This window comes from Rhipicephalus microplus, unplaced genomic scaffold (assembly GCF_043290135.1).
Source record: "Rhipicephalus microplus isolate Deutch F79 unplaced genomic scaffold, USDA_Rmic scaffold_12, whole genome shotgun sequence".
NCBI lineage: Eukaryota > Metazoa > Arthropoda > Arachnida > Ixodida > Ixodidae > Rhipicephalus > Rhipicephalus microplus.
The window spans coordinates 15,890,362-15,905,168 of NW_027464585.1; positions in this window are offsets into that span (position 1 = coordinate 15,890,362).

Sequence of the window (14,807 nt, forward strand, 5' to 3'; positions counted from 1 at the left end):
GTGGACGCGGACAGCTAATCCGCGGATGGTCCGCCTGCAGGCGCATCCACACGACGGACGGTGTCCTAGGGGAAAACAGCCGGATTACCCTCGACAGCAGGTTCGACGCTCACCTGCGTGCGCTGAAAGCAGACCGGTTTGAGAGTATTCAACATGGATGCCCGCAAGAAGCGACGCTACTGCGATGTCTGTCGCGATGTGACTAATGAACGAGGAGTATTATTCTTTCAGGAGAAAAGGGAGTTGCTGGCAGAATGTTCTTTCAACTACATTGTTCCCCACTTGTAGAACTTCTGAACGCGTCTTCCATCCTTTTTTTAGAAGCGGCACGTTGCCGGTTGCAGAAGTTAGAATATTTCACCATCATGACGGCTAAGAATCTCGCGTGTCAAACGATGGTGGCGACATTTCCCGAACCACCAAAAGTGATTTCTGCGTATTTAATAACCTGAGAACGAAGCCCCCGGAAACTAAGTAAACCATGCTCAAGCGTAGATGATGCTGACCAGTCATGCAGCTATTCGCGAGCCATGGAGGACATGCCGCGAGCAGACGAAAAGTGTACTGGTTGCCAGAAACCCCGAGCTAATACGCTGAAGTATCGGCTTTCCCCCGCCAGAATCCCGATGTGAGAAACAGGTTGCGTTCATCCGTCCGCGAGCCTCGCGGACGAGTCGCGGACGAGGGGAATCGCTGATGTGAGGTCACGTGACGCGCCGTCCGTCCCGCCACATCGGGGTTCGGTCCGTCGTCTGAATGCACCATTACGCCCTGCTAGCAGTGTGCGGTGACGTCTTTCTCCCTCCCCTGCTGCGCGCTCGCCATGTGTCATCTCTCTCGCTTTACCCTCTCCACCGCTCGCAATGCTCGAGTCCACTTCTTACGTGGGCATCATCTCATCTGCGCCACCTCTCTATCGGCCGGCGAGAAAAAGCCGCGAGCCGGCGGGTGTGCAAGTTGCGCGCGCCTCGAGAATATCGTGGCACTGAAAATGTGGACAGCATGCTGCTGCCTACCTCGCGATCGTTCCGACTGGCGGGAGGCCACCGCGACATACTTTATGCTAGTGCGTGCGTATTTTTCCCAGCTGTCGCCAGCATTGCGAAGGTTAGCAAAGCCGATCGTGTTCGCGAATGACAACGTCGACACTGACGCGGCGCAAGCAAGGGAAGCCGAATGCAAGCGTCCGCAGTGAAAGACCAGTGACACTGACGAAGTGGCGAGTCAAGAACACTGATCGCATTCAAGAATACAGGCAGTGTGAGGGTAACACCTGCGAAACGCGAGCCAAGGAAGCCGAGCGCAAGCTATGATAAAATTCCCTGCGCTTTCTCGGCCACAATGTTGCACTTGCTCCAGACGAGAGTGGCAGCACGCTTGTAGTTTCACCCCTCAATAGCAGGTGAAACGCACAGTTAAGCCAATAGAGTAGTCTGGTAAGACTGGTCTCCCCCTCTCTTTGCTTCATCTGTATGAGCGAAAAACAAAGGTTACGCAAAAAAAGATCGCTCGATAGCTGCTCTGGGAAATCTGAACAATGACGAAGTTTGAAATTTTTCGATGAGGAATTGCACACAACCTGTCTATTATAAACAATGAATAACTCTGTTATAATATGCTGAAATATACCTTTTTCCCCCTTTTTGTTCAAAGGCTTGAACTATATGTCAAAAGAAACGACTATTGGAAATGAGGGTAAAAGAGTGTGTCTAATTTGCAACACTAACGGAGCCTCTCTTTAGGCAAAATACTTCATCTTCCATTACAGCAAGATGGTAGAGACATTTTGATGTTTCACAAATGGATGTTTTACCATTTTGACTTTTCGGCATTTTAAACTTTCGGTTTCTTGTATATTTGGCTTTTTGAATTTTTTGGTGTACTAAATTTCGGCATTCCTACAGTTAGTCATATTGAATTTTGGCACTTAATGCCACCTCTTTCTCACCAGCTCAGCACGCAGGGAACTTGAGGGCATTCAAAACATCCTTCATACTTGCTAAACACTGGTTTTCCTTGGTGCACATTTCTCGATAATACAGGGAGAGGCGTCAGACTAACATCAAGCCAGAGAGAAAGGGCTCGCTCAATTACTTGAACATTTTCAACCCAGCTATAGGAAACAGTACTGAGGGGGAATGTTGTCTTCTTGATTACAAGTAAGAATTCCACTCACCGGTGAATTAATGCACTTAAGGCCTTCCCAATCCTAGCTCCACTTGTTAGCAGTTACACATGCTCTGTAGGCGTTGTCCACAATATGCAGACCTCAAATGTTAAAATCATAACAATGTAATTGATAGTACTCTTACAGGTTCCTCTGAAAACCCCTAAAAAATTTCAAATTAACCTTTGATTCATCTTTAAAAACTAGCAGAATCTAAACAAGTGGTAATAGCGCCAGCGCCATCAACAATTTATCTTCGATGTCAACTGCTCATGCACAGCCCATAAAAATGAACGTGAAATACCTGTCTGTTATTTCTTGAGATGCATCACAGTACCTAATGTGAATGTTCATGAGCCTCTGAAGGAGGTAATCATTTGCAGATTCATCAACTAGAACGACATAATAACTTACCTACTGCCCAGTGAATGAACGATAAAAAGAAAGGGACCAGACCGAGGCACACAAGGTCTGCACACTTTTTTTTCCATCATGCGAGGCCTTTGCCATTTCCCTGTTAGGAAACATTCTGTAGGACACTCGTGTTGCAGTTGCCAGCTTGCTCTCCGTCTTTTTTTTTTCTGTGTGCTTATATATCTATCTATGCAAATAACTTGTGCGTGCGGAGGAACTGTTCAAGTAGTGAGAGGTGACCACCTTCTAAGCCTTCAACATCTTGGCTTATCACGGCGTTGCAAGCCTTGTAGGTGGTATTCGAAATTTGATTGATTGATATGTGGGGTTTAACGTCCCAAAACCACCATATGATTATGAGAGACGCCGTAGTGGAGGGCTCCGGAAATTTTGACCACCTGGGGTTCTTTAACGTGCACCCAAATCTGAGCACACGGGCCTACAACATTTCCGCCTCCATCGGAAATGCAGCCGCCGCAGCCGGGATTTGAACCCGTGCCCTGCGGGTCAGCAGCCGAGTACCTTAGCCACTAGACCACCATGGCGGGGCGGTATTCGAAATTTGAGGTCTGCGTTTGGTCAAACACAATTTCCACTTTCTCAAGGCGTCGCATGCTTTATCATGTTGCTGCCTGCTGCGTTGTCTATGTCGCAGTTGTGCTGTACACTACTCTATTAGCTTTTTACTACGTACTGTAGTATTGAGGAGAAATTGATAGATTGATTGATTGACATCTGGGTTTAACGTCCCAAAACCATCATATGATATAGCATGATGCAGACTCATGGGGTCCAGAGTCACCAAGTCTTGATACTCAACGCCAGTAAGCCACAATTATTGAAAATTGCATTTTCAGGCATTGTGCACAGACATATCTGTTCACTTCTAGTATTCAAGACATAAAGCATGCTCTAATGTGAACAAGGGTTGTTAACGAGTGGTTTCAGAATGTCTATAAGCAATGACAAATGCTATGAATAAGTGAACAAGAGGTGGTAAATGAGTGGTCACAGAATGTCCATCCCAATGAAAGATGCCCACCCTGAACATATAAAAAAGCAACACTAAAAAAATTCAGACAACAAAAAATTTAGATTGGCAAGGATTGGAAGGCAACTTACAAATTCTCCTAATGAGACCAGTTGCTGACAGCAGCATCAAAGCCACTACACTTTTTTTATGTACGTAGCGACAACTCTTTTCTCTCCAGTCTCCCCCTGACGTGCAGCCGCCATTTACCCCACTTTTATTTCTAAACACACAAGAATTACACCGGCAAGTATATTTAAACCGATTAGCCATGCAACTTTCAGTGCATTTCTCTCACCAATAATCTGTCATTAGTGAGTAGGGAACGCATCTCCAGCTGTTTTACCAGGTGCTACAAAAGTATTCGGAAGAACGTGCTTACCAAAAACTATCATTATCTGGAGAGGTTTGGCTATGTTCCTTCAATGATTGTCCCTAAGAAACAAAGAAAACTAGAAAAATTAGGTGCTATAGATGGAGCTAAAAGGTGTTCAAGTAAAACATTATTCGTGGCTTTTGAAGCCCTTGAAAGTGGAATTTTAAAATTCAAGGACTTTCAAGGATCCATGTGAACCATGCAGCGGGATTCCTTCAAAGCTACCAATGCAATTACAGGACAACATCGCAAAATCTGAAAAAGCAGCAATTCAAGAGCTTTGAATAGTCCCCACAATAACCATCTCCCCAGCAGACAAACTCAACCATGATAATCAATCGAAAATCTCATGAAAACAAGGCAGGAACTCTTCTGGATAACCTCGAATACTTTAAGCTTGCAAAAGACCCCCCTACCCGGAATAAACGATAACTAAACAAGTTATCTGGCATTTTTTAGGAACCATCTGGAGTCAAGAGCACTATTTGCACTTCATATACATACTATATGGCTCTTTGTTGAGATTTTATGGCCTTCATAAGAGCCACAAACCAGGGTTAACACTACGCCACTTCTTGACTTCATAACATCCCCACTCCACACATGCTGTCCAAACACCTGCACCGGACTCTGTCCCTACTGGCATGGAAGACAGCTACTCATATTCCACAGTAACGAGAGTCTCTCGTCTTTCGATGACAATTTACTGTTCGTAAGTGTGCCCATGCCCCTCTCTGCTGCGCAAGCTGCACCAATGAAAGATGAACTCTGAAGAACCGACTTCAGCACGGTGAAGCAGCGCCACTGAATTGTTTTACCTCAATGTTACATATTTTTCCTATGGAGGCAAATTGATTATATTAGGGGTTTAATGCCCCAAAACCACCATATGATTACAAGAGACGCCGTAGCAGAGGGCTCAGGTAGTTTTGACCACCTGGGGTTCTTTAACATGCACCCAAAACTGAGCACACGGTCCTGCAGAATTTTCGCCTCAATCAGAAATGCAGCTGAAACAGCCAGGGATCGATCCCGCCACCTGCAGGTCAGCAGCCAAGAACCTTAGCCACTAGACCACTGTGGCAGGGCCCTTTGGTCTAGTGGCTAAAGAACCACCTACCATCTGCCCCTTTTCCACATTCGCAAATGATTTCTTAAATTTGTTTTCTGTTTTTTCCTTGTCACAATTAGTAAAGCAACGTACCAGAACTACTGCGTCGGTAGCTAACACACTAGACCTTGTGCTTTCGTCCCACTCCGATTTTGTTTCGAACATTACCCATCTGCCAGGTTTAAGCGATCATACTCTGCTATCGTTCAACATCCACGCATCCTGTCCCAAGCGTGTAAAAACGGTTAAAACAATTCATGACTATGATAAAGCCGATTTTGTCTCCATTAATAATGAACTTTGCACATTTCTTGATAGTTTCCTCTCCACGTTTGATAGTCGCAGTGTTCAAACTAACTGGGACGTTTTTGTAGATAAGGTGAAACAACTAACAAATAAACACATTCCTGTTCGCACTGTCACATCCAACTAAAATGCACCATGGTTCAATATACAGATTAAGCGTCTCCTAAACAAAAAGCATCGTATTTACAAGGCTGCGAAAAAATCCTCCTGCATCTTTTGATGGGACGATTACAAAAAAGCCTCCCAAGAGTACACCACCGCCCTAAAAAATGCTAAATATTGCTATTTTAACACCACGCTTCCGAATATGTTACTAACTAATCCTAAGAAATTTTGGCGCGTTATTAACCCTAAAGATAGCGAAATGTTAACCTTGATTGACAGTGCTGGAAACACCATTCCCCCCCATTTGTGTGCAGAAGTGCTTAATGATGCTTTTTCCAGAAAATTCTCAGCAACTACAGACGCCCCTGTTCCGACCACCCCCCATTGTGACTACCCACCCATGCCTCCTATTATTATTGACTACGTTGAAGTTGAAAGTGTAATCAAGTCCTTAAAGCCTTTCTCGTCTCCTGGGTGTGATACGATCAGTCCTAAATTTTTGAAAAACACCAGCTCTTATTGTTCAATCATACTAACGAAGATATTTGAACAATCGCTTCATGAAAACTGTCTCCCAGTCGACTTTAAGATTGGAAAGATAACTGCACTGTTTAAAACTGGTAACAAACATTCACCGTCTAACTACCGGCCTATCTCGCTAATCAGCATACCTTGTAAAATACTAAACACATATTATATTCCAAACTGGCCGGTTTTCTCGAATCTAACTCGTTTTTTTCCAAGTGTCAACACGGTTTCAGAAAAAACTATTCATGCGAGACTCAACTTGCATCTTTCACCCATGGATTAAACATCATTCTTGATCATTCATCCATCGCTGATTGCATTTTTTTAGACTTTTTCAAAGCTTTCGATAAAGTATGTCACAAGTTGTTACTTCACAAACTACAAAATCTTAATCTTGATCCGAAACTTTTATTTTGGCTTGAATGTTTCCTTTCTAACCGCGCTCAGTTTGTTTTAGCTAACGATCCTGGCTCCCCTGCTCTTCCTTATTTACATTAACGACTCATCTTTATCTGTTACTTCTCACATTAACTTGTTTGCCGATGACTGCGTCCTCTTTCATGAAATATCTAATGACAATGACCTATTAACCCTTCAATCCGATCTTAACGCTATTTCTGTGTGGTGTAAAACATGGGTCATGGAACTCAACACTGGCAAATGCAAGTTCCTTTGCGTATCTAGAATTAACCGTATATTGCCCACTTACTATCTGAACGATGCTCCACTGGAATCTGTCAGCACTTACAAATATCTCTGAATACATATTACTACCGACCTCACTTGGTCCGTGCATACCACGTACGTAATTAATAACGCTAATCGCATGCTCGGCTATGTACGTCGAAATTTCTCACAGGCTCCTTCAACACTAAAACTAACTCTCTACAAGACGCTTATCCGCTCCAAACTGCAGTATGCTGCATCAGTTTGGGATCCTAACAAAGAAAATATGACACTCACTTGAAATGGTTCAAAATAACTCTGTTCGTTTTATACTCTCCAACTACAACCGGACTGCCAGCATAAGCACTATGAAATCCAGCCTCGGATTACCTTCCTTATCATCTCGTAGGAAAATCCTTCGCCTCTGTCTTTTCCATAAGCTTTTCTATCACAGCCAGCTACGAAACGAACTCATTCTGCCTCCTCGGTACATTTCAGCTCGCATAAATCATGTCCATAAAGTCGGCTTGCTGTCCTGCAGAACTAACTCCTTTTCCCAGTCATTCATACCGCGTACATCACAGCGTCTTTTCCGCGATGCGAAGCAATCGGTAACTTCCTCAAAGTGGGAAAAGTATTTTACGAGTCTGCGTCAATATACTTCTGCTTTGAGACAATCCAAAAAGAATTGATTGATTTGTGGGGTTTAACGTCCCAAAACCACTATTTGATTATGAGAGACGTGTAGTGGAGGGCTCCGGAAATTTTGACCACCTGGAGTTCTTTAACGTGCACCCAAATCTGAGTACACGGGCCTACAACATTTCCGCCTCCATCGGAAATGCAGCCGCCGCAGCCGGGATTTGATCCCGCGACCTGCGGGTCAGCAGCCGAGTACCTTAGCCACTAGACCACCGTGGCGGGGCAATCCAAAAAGAAGTTCTTCCACCACGACTTGCAGACCATTATGCGTGTCAACCCTAAAAAATTCTGGAAAATCCTCACACCTAGTAAAAGCTCCAATAACATTTCTTTGAGTTACCCTGATGGTTCCAATGTGCCAATTGATGAGCGATCAGATGTTATCAACTCGTACTTTTCATCTGTTTTCACTAATGAACCCACACTAAACGACTGATTTGCCCAACCTTTCTCTTTCCGATATGCCTCCTATAATCATTACTTCTCAAGGAATCTTGAGGCTCATTGAAAAAATGAAGATTTCTAGTGCCCCAGGACATGGTGGTATTACAGCCAAAATACTAAAAGGCACGAAAGTGTTCTCTAGTTCTATATTAGAAATAATTTTCACGCAGTCAATCACTGACAGTTCACTTCCGACGGACTGGAAGATTAATAAAGTAGTACCTGTATACAAGTCTGGCAGCCGCTCGGATCCCTCCAACTATCGTCCCATTTCGCTTACAAGCATTGCCTGCAAACTCCTAGAACATATAATATACTCACAAATAGCATGTCATCTAGGTAATCATTCCTTCTTTTTCCCCAATCAACATGGCTTTCGGCCTAACCTATCATGTGATACTCAGCTCTTTGAATTTGTTACCGAGCTTCACTTAAACTTAGACTCATCCTTTCAAACTGACGTCATTTATCTTGATTTTGCGAAAGCTTTTGACTGTGTCCCCCATCAGCGACTTCTGGCCAAGCTCTCATGCCTACAGCTGGACCCCCTAGCGTTGTCATGGATCCGATGCTTCCTGACCAATCGTCTCCAATACACGGTTGTCGGTAATCACTGTCCAGCCACTACTAACGTGATTTCTGGAGTACCACAGGGATCCGTTCTTGGTCCTCTGCTCTTTCTCATCTTCATAAACGACCTTCCTAATGGCATTTCATCTTCTATTCGACTTTTTGCAGATGACTGTGTTCTTTATCGTCGCATCGCACACCGAACTGACCATGAAATCATTCAAAGCGACTTACATCAAATCGAATCCTGGTGTTCCAATTCATTAATGAAACTCAATATTTCGAAATGTAAAGTTATGCAGATATCCCGTCAGCGCTCCAACAGTAATTACACGTATTCCTTAAACTCGATAGCTTTGTCTCTCGTCGAATCTTATCGTTATCTTGGTGTCACAATAAACAAAAAATTGACATGGTCCGATCATATCACCAAATTATCAGCCGACACTACTAAATCACTTGGTTACATCAGACGTTCCCTTTCCTTGTGTCCCTCATCCACGCGAAAACTGGCTTACGAAACATTTATACGAAGTAAGCTTGAATATGCCTCAGCTATTTGGAGCCCTCATCAAGCATACCTCATTAACACTTTAGAATCTATACAGCACCGTGCGGCCAGATTCATCTCTTCTAGGTATGGCCGTGATGAAAGCATCAGTGCCATAAAGTCATCATTGGGACTCGAGTCATTGTCGTTCCGTCGGAAGATTGCAAGGCTGTGCTTGTTCCATAGGCTTTACTACAACTTCCCACATCTTCACGGTAAACTCTTTATCCCGCCAAGCCGTACATCTCGTCGCCTTTTTAACTCGTGCAGCGTCCAGCGTTTGCACGGTTCTACGTCTTCTTTTAATCAATCTTTTTTGCCAACAGCCATTGCAGAATGGAACACTTTGCCAGACTGTGTTGTCGTTGAGCGAAACCCTATTGCGTTTAAGCAGTTGCTCACTGATCATCTTACGCTGTAAAATTCTTTTACACTGTTCTTTCTTTTCGCCTTTATATGCCCGATTCAAATTGTAACATTTTTTTTGTTATGTTTCAGTATTGTGATCCGATATGTTTTGTAACTCTTTATGTAACCTCCCCCCCCTATGTAATACCCCGAGAGGGGCCTTTAAGGGAAAAATAAATGATGATGATGATGATGGAACCACCTACCCGCACTGACGGCAACAATCTCGGACCACCAACTTTTTAAAACTGCTTTAGCTAACATTGTATAACGTGTAACACTGAAATACATTGCATTTTCCTGGTTTTGTTGTGTTTATACCTTTTTCTTTTTTTTTGCTCTGTTTTATATTATGTTTGTAACTATTGTGACCCACTCCCCTCTCTAATGCCTCTGGCCCTGAGGGTACCTAAATAAATAAATAAATAAATAAAAGAATTGCGATATGTAGGGTTGTGTGAATATTAGAGAATTTCGAATTATTACAACAGTATTCAAATTCGCCTTGATTCAAATATAGATATTAAACAGTTTCAGAGTATTTTAAATTAACGAATAGGTGTGTATTAGTTTGCATGTAACTCTCCTGATAAAGGTGGTTTCAGTGCAGTGCAGTGCTGATCTATGAAGCCATATTTTCAGGGAAAATCTGCACTACCACAAAGGCCTACTTTGAGGAACATATGACCCTCTCATCGATTGATCATTTTTAAAGTTTAAACAATAGTTATACACACTTATATGCTGCAAATATAGTCTCCTTTAAAACAGAACATAATTTGCAGTATACCACTAGCATTCTACTGAAAGTTAAATCCTACTATCATTCAAAGTTGCTTCCATTTTCTTAGATTCAAAATAATCAAATTTGCACATTTAAAAATAATATTGTGCAGATTAGTGGGCTCATCAACTAGCTCACCTTTCTTGATATGTGAATACACCAGTCAAGTTTGATTCACAATTCTAGAAAACTTCCTATCCACTTCGAATTTAAAATTTACTATTCCCAAAGCTAATCATATACCGTATTTTCTCGCATATAACCCGCACCAAAAATTGAAAAAAATCGCCTGAAAAGTGGGGGTGCGGGTTATCTGCGAATAATCCGGAAGCAGAGGTCGGCTTCACGGCAATGCATAGCCTGCCGTGCAGTCCGCATCCCCATCGGCATCGTCTGGTGCAAAGCCAATAAAAGCCAACATAGGCCATAGACAGATCCCGTCCGTAGCGTGTTTATTCACTTTTTGCGTGCTTTGTTTGATTTGGTCAACAGCGTCACAACAGCGATTTGACAGCGTCTGTCTCAGAGTCAGGTGTGGCCAGTTTGCACCGTTGGTCAGCTTTGTCTGGTGAGGCACCATGAGTGGGTCTCGGCGACAATCTTTCACCGCGAAAGAAAAACTCGCGATTATAGCTGCTGCGGAAGAAATCGGCAACAGAGCTGCTGCGAGGAGGCACGATGTCGACGAGTCCTGCATTCGCGACTGGCGAAAAAAAAAGGCCTCTCTCGAAAGTGCACACAAGCAGAAGCGAGCATTTCGCGGCCCGAAGACTGGTGCGTACCCCCTTCTTGAGACGCAGCTTGTCAAATTTATTGAGGAGCGGAGGAGTCGCGGCCACGCTGTGTCAACGGAGATGGCGCAGATGGAAGCGCTGAGGTTGGCCCGCGAGATGAACATCTCACGCGAGTTTCGTGCGAGCCGTGGATGGCTCCAGCGATTCATGGCCAGGCACGGATTTTCGATGCGGCGGCGAACGACTATGTGCCAGCGGCTTCCCAACGCCTACGAGGATAAGTTGAGCTATCAACGTTACGTCATCGGGCTGCGGAAGGAGCACAACTACTTGCTCTCCCAGGTGGGAAATGCCGATCAAACGCCCGTGTACTTCGAGATGCCCATGGACACCACTCTGCAGAAAAAGGGCTCGAAATCTGTAAGCGTACTGACGGGCGGAAACACCAAACTACGCTGCACAGTAGGTAGGTATAAACTTTATTTTTCCTTTGTAAAGGAAAGGTGCAATGGAAGAGAGATGAGGAGAGATTGCTACGCTCGATAGTCCTCCGCAACCCTCTCTGCCCAACCCAGGATGGCCTCCTGGACGTCGGGTTTCAAGCTGCGCATGGCAGCCTCCCACTGCTCCTCATTACTAATTAGTTTTCGAAGGGACGGTGGAGGGGGGTGCTTAGGGCACCCCCACATGATATGATTAAGATTTGCTTTCTGTGCGGAGCAATATTTACAGGAGGAGGACGGGTAAAGAGAAGGGTACATGAGGTGAAGAATGTAAGGAGAAGGAAAGGTGTGAGTCTGCAGCTGTCGCCACAGTACTTCGCGCCTTCGTATGGATTTCGACGTTAGCGGCGGTAAGGATAAACGACCAAGGCGGTAGTGACTACAGATGTCGCTGCACAGTAATGTTGTGCGCTTTGGCGGACGGTACCAAACTGCGCCCGTATGTAATCTTCAAGCGCAAAACGCTACCCAGCACTCCACTGCCACCAGGGATTGTTGTGCGAACCGAAGATAACGCGTGGATGAATGGTGACCTCGTCTGTGACTGGCTTCGCACGATCTGGGAGAAGAGGCCGGGCGCCATGTTGGCACGGCGGTCGGTGCTGGTGTTGGACTCGTTTCGAGGCCACTGCACTGACGCAGTGAAAGCGCGCCTCGCTGACCACCGCACCGACCTCGTGATCATACCCGGTGGCATGACTTCCATGCTACAGCCACTGGACGTGTGCCTCAATAAGCCGTTCAAGGCGCACGTGAAGCGGCTGTATGCCGAGTGGATGGCCGACGGCCTTTACGCCCTCACACCGACGGGGCGCGTGCGGAGGCCAGACATTGCGCTGCTGTGCCAGTGGATCGTGGATGCGTGGGGGGCGATTCCGGCCGACATGGTGCGCAAGAGTTTCAAAAAGTGCGCCATCAGCAATTGCTTGGATGGCACCGAAGATGATTGCGTCTTCGAGAGCGGCGACGAAGCCTCGGATGGCAGCAGCGACAGCGGCGAGTCGGGCGATGATTGAAGGAACGGGAATCGGCGCCGTCAACGTTGCGGCGATCGCTTCGAAATAAAGTTCTTTTGTAAACGAGATTGTGACTGTGACTTCCCAAAACAGTTTTTTTTAAGCTAAGCATGCGGGTTATACGCGAGGATTTTTTTTCTTTTTTCGGGGAGTTCAAAGTTAGGGGAGCGGGTTATATGCGAGGGCGGGTTATATGCGAGAAAATACGGTATTATACAAAAGCTGCGACATACTGTTCTTCATTGTCAGACTGGTTACATTCGGCAAATGGATTGTAATAAACTTCCGCATTTACTAAATGATTACAACAACAGATTATTATTCGCAATGTACGGTATATTTGTCCGACTTGTACAGTTTCTTCTTATTTTAATCTGTTTGTTTAAAATTGCTTGTCTTAAATTGAACTGTACACTTAAAATATAACTAACGCAATACCATAGTAGCGATGGAGTGTCAGTTGAATCACGCTGATGTGAACAGGATGTAGATAAGTGTGGGACGTTCTGTAGAGGGTAAAAAACAATGGATGCATATTTCAGTGTTTTTCATTTAAATTCACGCTTTGCTTAAAACGTCGATGTGTTAACAGCGTTCAGAACATGCTTGTACGACAACTACTGACTTTGACTGCGCAGGGGAAAGGCTTCCCTCAAGCCTTTTTTAAGTAATTTTTTTCTTTGCCTCTGATCACATGTCCTGTGATGAATCAATTAAGTTCTTTGCACTTGTTGCCACTCCCACTTACATTGGCAAGATCAAAAAGTCTAGAAAGAACACCATAATACAGAAACAATGTACGTACCTCCAATACAGTATAAAACACTCTGACAGGACTCGGCAAGTAGCTGGACCATTGCATCCCAGTCAAAAAAAGTGAATGGGTCCAACTGGTCATACCAGTTCCCATGAATTGGTCCCAAATGGCATTAATTGGAAGCCAACTGGAATGCTGAACTTCAATAGGAAAGACCAATTGGACCTTATAGTTCCAATTGGCCAGTCCAATTGGTTCACCGCTGACCATTTGATCTCCAATTGGAATGCTTGTTAGTCCAATTGGCTGCCCACATTCCAATTGGAAAACCATTGGAACAGTGCATTCCAATTGGCCTCCCAATTGGCATCCCAAATGGTGTGCTTGTTGGTCCAATTGGTTGTACAACTACAATTTGGGAGAGTGTTGGAACATTGTTCTTTCAATTAAAATTTGTTTCATATACATAAAAGTTGATATTTGTTATTTACATGGCAACTTAATTTGCTATAGGCCAGGGCAGAATTCCAGGCTCAAGTAATTGTCATGATTCTTATATATTGGAGTCAATTGAGCCATGTATACATATTTTGAATTGAAAACTTCATTGTAGTGTGCATTAGGTTATGTTCTTCAGTCATTTATGTTCCTTATAAGCAACTTTTTTTTCTAGAGCTGTGGCGTTTACTATAAGGTACATTTTAACTCAAAACAGTGGGACAGTTATAGCATTAACAGTTAACATGAGTTTGAATATGGTACAATTAAAAATGCAGCTAGTTCTGCTGGTTTGTGACCTATAGCTGTGCTCATAGAAGCAGTACTTTCAGTCTCCTGCTGGGTGATTGCCTGGACAAAAATAGGCCCATTGCTACATGCAAGCTTCATCACTTGTTTTTGTCATTTTTTTTTCTTGGATATTTTGTGTAGACGAAGTAATAGTCACTGATGTGGGTATAAAATTAAAGGTTGAAGTTGGTGCACGAAAGCTGTAGTGCAAACGGAGTGTAAAAATCCAGCACAGCACACATGTTGTGGGAATTAGTCATATGCGAAGCAGTCAGCATGCGTCAGCCAATGCTGGAAATTTCATTTTGAGCCTTCAGCGTTACGAGGTGGATAGACATCTTTGTCCCAATTGATTAGCTCTGTGCATATTGTAGACTTTCCAGGCACATCAAGTACACTGACGCGTGAAAGGTAGCTTATGGCACAACATAACATCAGTGTTCCCATTGGAGCTTGCACTTCAGTTATATTACCATGAAGTGCATGCTATCGAGTGATGATGTGCTTATATACAGACAAGTGCAACCCTTGAATATTGCTCGCACAGTCCTAAGTGCACATATGTAAAGCTTATCACATTGATATAAAACAGGAAAGCCAACTCTGCAACTACTTTGTCCTGACAAGGTATTTTTCATTGTACAAGGTATCTTTCTAAAGTAGTTTGAAGCAGTGACTGAGTGGAGGCTGCCATGCAGAATTCCAGGGTTTGATTCTGGCTTCACCCACGATTTTTATTTTTTGCTGCCATCTGGATATTTCGCGACATGAGCTCATTCACACTGTTGTGTTAAGATTTCCAATGTCTGGGCTGATATAGCCTGTGAATCACTCACAGCTAGTGGTG